This window comes from Schistocerca serialis, chromosome 4, assembly GCF_023864345.2.
Source record: "Schistocerca serialis cubense isolate TAMUIC-IGC-003099 chromosome 4, iqSchSeri2.2, whole genome shotgun sequence".
Classification (NCBI taxonomy): Eukaryota; Metazoa; Arthropoda; class Insecta; order Orthoptera; family Acrididae; genus Schistocerca; species Schistocerca serialis.
In genome coordinates, this window is record NC_064641.1 from 787754134 (window position 1) to 787761300 (window position 7167).

At 46.2% G+C, this 7167-nt stretch overlaps 1 pseudogene; it reads left to right on the forward strand.

Moving 5' to 3' along the window:
- The first annotated feature begins 663 nt into the window (after positions 1-663).
- Positions 664-780, forward strand: LOC126476172 (5S ribosomal RNA; annotated as a pseudogene).
- The last annotated feature ends 6387 nt before the right edge of the window (positions 781-7167 follow it).

Consider the following 7167-nt stretch of genomic DNA (forward strand, 5'->3'; position numbering starts at 1 on the left):
CGCCGCCGAACCGCATCCACCGACCCTCGAAGCTCAGTAGTTTACTTCAACTGCACTGCTTTTAAAACAGGATTTTACGGCGTCTTGTTGACAAGTTCATTATGTTAGACAGGTGCTGTAACATGCTAGAGTCCAGTTCCCACGCCCCTACTGATTTCCAGTATCTTGACAACCTTTTATCCATCGTTACGCAGTGTGCTGAGGAATGCCTTACCACTATACAATACCACGGCATCCGTTCTTCGGCCGGCCGCGGTGGTCTAGCGGTTCTAGGCGCGCAGTCCGGAACCGCGCGACTGCTACGGTCGCAGGTTCGAATCCTGCCTCGGGCATGGATGTGTGTGATGTCCTTAGGTTAGTTAGGTTTAAGTAGTTCTAAGTTCTAGGGGACTGATGACCACAGCTGTTAAATCCCATAGTGCTCAGAGCCATTTGAACCATCCGTTCTTCCACAAGACCAATGGTCACGAATAGCCTTTTGACGATGAGGTATGGCGCCTGAATGACTTGACTCACGTGAAAGCGATGAGGTGCACATATTTGACCTTGTTCGTGTACTGTCACCGGCTATTACTGAACGAATGGGGCGATTGCAGACCTAACTTGCCGCGACAAACTGCCAATGAAACTGTGTAAATAATTCTGACATATTATGTCCAACAGGGCAACGGCCTTGCCGCAGTGGATACACCGGTTCCCGTCAGATCACCGAAGTTAAGCGCTGTCGGGCGTGGCCGGCACTTGGATGGGGACCATTCGGGCCGCCATGCGCTGTTGCCATGTTTCGGGGTGCACTCAGCCTCGTGATGCCAAATGAGGAGCTACTCGACAGAATAGTAGCGGCTCCGGTCAAAGAAAACCATCATAACGACCGGGAGAGCGGTGTGCTGGGGCCACTTGTGACCTGGAGGCCGAGTGCTTTATGCCAAACAGATTAGTAAATTTAAGTTTTCGGCTCTATGGAAGTCATTCTCCACCCGATGTGATTATCACTGATTTACAGCCAACACTGTGTCACATCTTCTGTGAGAAATTAGCTGTGTGCCATGGAAATCTATTTCATAAACGCAATGGACGACTTCATAGGCAACAAACTGTTCAACTGCAAGAAAGTGTCTCTTAAGAAGAAAAAAAAAAAACACATGTATTCGAACATGAAACATGTTACGTATAAAGCGTACGCGTTGTTTCTTCAGTGCAGTAACCATTTACGCACCTCCCCCTATTCATGTACTGTATCCATAGATAATATCAGCATACACTATTTGCGGAAAATATTTTGTGCCTTCATGGAACAGATCTAGATTATTGACAAAACCGGTTTCTTTAGTTTTCAAGTAATATTTAGTCCTCTGCGTGTTTCCATGGTTAAAAGAAAAACATGGCATGTTGCATTTTACCTCAATGCTGTAAAATATTTTAACTCTGACTGCGATTTCCGACAGCCATTATTTGTGCTGGCTAGTATACTACAATGACTCTGCGTGGATAAACGTTTGTAAACGTATTGCGTGCAATGAGTATTCTTGTGTGAAGATATTTCCGGTCATATTCAACTCAGTAGTGCAAGATTATGGATTACTAACCGTATCTCGTGAATGAAATTCAGGTTGGTGAGAATCATTGAAACATTTCCACATACACTGGGATGGATTTAGCAGCGATACAATTTTTTCTCAACTCGTAAGGAAATCGTCTGGGCCACACAGCATCTGGAAGTGAACGTTTCTTTCGACTTTACGCAACACAACAGAACGACAAATTGTTACAGGATCGTATTTAAACGCATTTTTATTTTCAGTTATTAGCTAGATATGAGATATCTGGATGCGTACATCCAAACCTATTGAAATTGTATGTCGTATCTGTCAAATTATTAGTAATTTGTGGACATGAAACTTGCCGAATCGTATGCTGCATCTTACAGTTCCACGAACTACGTAGGTGGGCTGGTCCTGAGACCAGAAGAAGGTGAATCGGCACCAACACTTAATAAATTACAGTGGTGTACAAACGAGTGGCAAATTTTCTTAACGGCACAATTCCGGGAAACATTCATCAGCTACCCCCTGGGCCACCAGGCGCCCTGTAACCGTTCCACGAATTCGCATTGCCTTACCATTTCGTTCTCTTCTCACGTCAAGGTCACCGTTTCGTAATGAGCAAGCAGAAAGATTTCCGGAAGAGGTTCTAAAAAGTGTATGTCCGCGTTGGCGGCGCCCAGTATAAAAGCAGGCTGTTGGCAGATGGGAGCAACGTCACACCCCTACTCGCTTGTCAGCAAATCCACTTAGCGCAGGCCGGTCCACTGCCAGCAACTGCACGATTCATCTGCGCACCAGTCACCGCTAGCGCGACTGCTCTTAGTCATCATCATACGTGTGTTTACAGACACTACGTTACAGATCTTCCAGAAACAGATAACGCCTTTATTAAAGTGTTTTAGGAAAGGGGGGCAGGGGGTTGTCAAGACCTCGCCCTTCCTAGATCCACGCCTGTATCAACTATTGATCCGTTACAAGCACGGAGAAAAGGTAGCACGTTGCCTTCAACTGTTTCACAAAAGTATTTCTAACTGTATCGAAACGTTAAGTAACATATCCAATAGTGAGCTAGGATCTTATTTACCGTAAGACGCACCGACAGAGGATCTTTTTACCATTATTAAGCAATAACTGTAATAATCATGCAATGTAGGCTTTCACGACCGGCGTTTTCTTCGGTTAAAACTTCCAGGCTCAGAGGTCATGGTCAGTATATAAAACTGCTTCCTAACGTTTCGTCTTCAACTGCAGGAGACATCTTCCGAGGTAAAGCAGGCTTGAGGGGCTCTCACATTTATAGACTGCTTAAGGGTCATCACCATATCTTACGTGACGCCGACCGTATGACTATCACTGGACGGAGTCACCATTCTCAATTAAAAATAATCGATTATTATTCTGTTGGCGCAAAGTCGACATCCACATTTTATCTAACTTCAAACTGTCTTCTTTTCTATTAAAATTATTACGGTCTTTATGAATTTCTATTTCTTTTCTATACTCGCGTGCATAATACTGCGATGTCCTTGCTACAACGTTCGTCTCGCTGAATTTTATTTCGTGGTTCCTATCTCTAAAATATGTTCTGCAATGGCCGGTATGTCTCGGACGACAGTTTCTTTTGTGTTCGTCTAAGCGGATGTTGACTCTTCTTTTCGTAATTTCGACAAAGACTCGTCCGCAGCTGCAGGGAATATTACGTATATACCCCACGTGTTGTTAGGGCATGCAGATAACCTGTGAAAGATCAGCTAAGTTGTACATCAGCCGGCCGCTGTGGCTGAGCGATTCTAGGCGCTTCAGTCCGGAACCGCGCTGCTGCTACGGTCGCAGGTTCGAATCCTGCCTCGGGCATGGATGTGTGTGATGCCCTCAGGTTAGTTAGGTTTAAGTAGTTCTAAGTCTAGGGGACTGATGACCTCAGATGTTAAGCCCCATAGTGCTTAGAGCAATTTTATACATCTATATGGATGACTTCTTCGTAGTATGGACTCGGGATGAAGAAGAGTTGGATATCTTCTTGGTGCATCTCAATGGTATTAACTCAAAGATAGAGTTTACAATGGAGAAAGAGAGCTATGGTCAACTTAATTTTCTGGATGTATCTGTAATTAAACGCGTGGATGGGACGTAATATATGCAGAAAGGACACACACACTGGTGGATACCTTCACGTGAAATCAAACCATCGTGCTAGACAAAAAAGAGGTGTCATTAAAACCTTGGTGGAGAGAGCTCGCAAAATCTTCTAGCTTGTTCATTTGCAGTATGAATTAAATCACTTACGGTCGGACTTTAAGAAAAATGGATGTACTAGTAAGGAGATTGACTGAGCACTTTATCAGAGAAGAGACGAAGTCGGAAGTACTGAGAAACAACGACCGCCATCTGAAATAGCTTTTCTCCAGTTCATTAATAAAATTACGGATTGCATAGGGAAAATTTTGACCAAGTATGGAGACGAAATGATCGTTGAACCCACCAAGAAAATCAGTGAATATTTAAGAACGGCAACAGACGCAGGTACCCGGAAGCAACAGCTGGAGTGTATAAGATTCCTTGCCGTTGCGGACAAATGTATATTGGTACTACGAAAAGAAGTGTCAAATCCCGCATAGATGAACACAAAAGGAGCTGTCGACCACGATATATCGAAATACCGGACCTAGCAGAACATGTTGACTACGGCCGAACCACGGAATAAAAGTTAGTGAGACGAGCATTCTACCAAGGACATCGCATTATAGTGCACGCATGTATAGAGAAGGAACAGAGATTCATAAAGACCATAATCAATTTAATAGAAAAGAAGAAGGTTTGAAGTTAGATAAAATATGAATGTCGACTTTGCGCCAACAGAATGACAATCGATTATTTTTAATCGAGAATGATGACGCCATCCACAGTTAGTCACATAGTCGGCATTATGTGACGCATGGTGATGCCCTCTATGAGTTCTATAAGTGCCAGAGCCCCTCAAGCCTTGGAGGCAGTCGCTGTTTTACCTTGGAAAATGACTCAAGCAGATCGAGACGAAACGTTAGGAAGTAGTTCTATACATCGACCACGGCATCCCAGCCCGGAAGTTTTTAACTGAAGAATACCTGTAATATTTTCTTCGCATCCCAATCTGTCCTGTCTTATTCTCATAATTCCTATACGAGGTATAGAATGGAGGCAAAAGAAATGTTCCATAGTCTCCTAGGCGTTTCGGAAATTTTCCAACAAGATTTCGCGAGTACAGCATTGTCTCTTTACAACGATTACTATTTAAATTCGCACAGCAACACTGATAGATATTCGAATGGACCCACAGATCTGTTACAATGCTTTCACCGCGTCTCTGAGTTATCTCGCTGTGCGTCTCAGGACCGTTCGATATGGATTCCAAACGCTGAAACAGGTCTCTCAAATTCGCCACGCTGTAGTCTCGCGTGTGCGTTTCTGAAAAGATACATTGTAGTTTCGCCAACAGGACGAGCAGTAAACGGGCGGTTCTTGCGCTAAATATCAAGGTCTGCGACCCTCGTGGATGCGACGAGCAAAACAGGTCGGTCCCGGAGATGCGAAAGAGGCGGCGGCGGGGCGTGCGCGGCGCTGGGGCCGATGTTTTCAGGACGGCGCGCGAACGTCCGAAGGCAAAGCAAAGTGCTGGTCATTAGATTATACGAATCGCCGCATAATGAGGCCTTTATGGGCTGGGGAGCGAGGCGCGGCGCGGCCAGTTAGCCGGCCGGCCGAATTAATCCCGTGGCCGCGGGCGTCCAGTCCGGCCTAGCCGCAGCGGAATGCCATGCCACGCCATACCACGCCACGCCGGGCGAACCGGGTTTACTGCCTCGCAACTCCCTGCATCCCGACACTCGCTGCACCACGCGCGGCTGCTTATGGACGGGACATTTGACAGTAGACACAGGCTACTCAAACAGGTGAATACAACACACGTCGACAGGGAATCAAGAAGATGACGGTATTTCCTTAAAGCATTGCCCTTCCTCGACGTTCTCTCTTGCCGCAAGCTAAATACACTGAAGCGTCAAAGAAAATGGTGTAGGCATGCGTATTCAAATATATGCGGTCAGCAACGCCTATATAAGACAACAAGTGTCTGGCGCAGTTGTTAGATCGGTTACTGCTGCTACAATGGCAGGTTATCAAGATTTAAGTGAGTTTGAAAGTGGTATTATAGTCGGCGCATGAGCTATGGGACACAGCATCTCAGAGGTAGCGATGATTATTTCACGAGCGTACCGTGAATATCAGGAATTCGGTAAAACATCTAATCTCCCAATTCGCTGCGACCCGAAAAAGATCCTGCTAGAACAAGACCAACAACTGAAGAGAATAGTGACAGAAGTGCAACTCTTCCGCAGGTTGCTGCAGATTTCAATGGTGGGACATCAACAAGTGCCAGCGAGCGAACCATTCAATGAAACATCACCGATATGGGCTTTCGGAGCCGAAGGCCCACTCGTGTACCCTTGATGACTGCACGACACATAGCTTTAAGCCTCGCCTGCGGCCGTCAACAGCGGCATTGGACATGTTGTCTAGTCGGAAGAATCTCATTCCAAATTGTATCGAGCGGATGGACGTGTACGGGTATAGAGACAACCTCGTGAATCCATGGACCCTGCATGTCAGCAGCAGACTGTTCAAGCTGGTGGAGGCTCTGTAATGATGTGGGGCGTGTGCAGTTGGAATGGTATGGGACCCCTGATACACCTAGATACGACTCTTACAGGTGACACGTACATAAGCATCCTGTATGATCACTTGCATCCACTCATGTCCATTGTGCATTCCGACGGACTTGGGCAGTTCCAACACGACAATGCGACACCCTACACGTCCAGAATTGCTACAGAGTGGCTTCAAGAACATTCTTGTGCGTTTAAACACTTCCGATGGCTGCCAGACTCCCCAGACGTGAACATTATTGAGTATATCTGTGATGCCTTGCAACATGTTCTTCATAGGAGATCTCCACTCCTTCGTCCTCTTACGTATTTATTGACAGCTCTGCAGGATTCAAGGTGTCAGTTCCCTCCAGCACTACTTCAGACATTAGTCGAGTCCGTGCCACGTCGTGATGCGGCACGTCTGCGTGCTCGCGGGTGCCTTACACAGGTGTACGTTTCTTTGGCTCTTCAGTGTAGATGCGTTGGCTATGGCGTCTGTAGGAAAACTACTAACACTGATTTGTACTCGTACGCCATCAGTCATCGTCACCCGACACACAAGCGCACTGTCTTTCGAACATTTGTCCATCGTGTAAGAACGATACCAGACGCCGATAAACAGCCCTGTGAGCTGAGTCACATACCGCAAGGTATTCAGGAGTAACGGCTACACGGTTCTAGGCGCTGTAGTCCGGAACCGCGCGACTGCTACGGTCGCAGGTTCGAATCCTGCCTCGGGCATGGATGTGTGTGATGTCCTTAGGTTAGTTAGGTATAAGTAGTTCTGAGTTCTAGGGGACTGATGACCTCAGATGTTAAGTCCCATAGTGCTCAGAGCCATTTGAACCAAGCAACGGCTACAACATTTACCAAATAAATCAGGCGATCTCAAGAAAAATCAGGATAAGACCTCTGGCGAGAAGCAGGAAAAGAAACTAGCT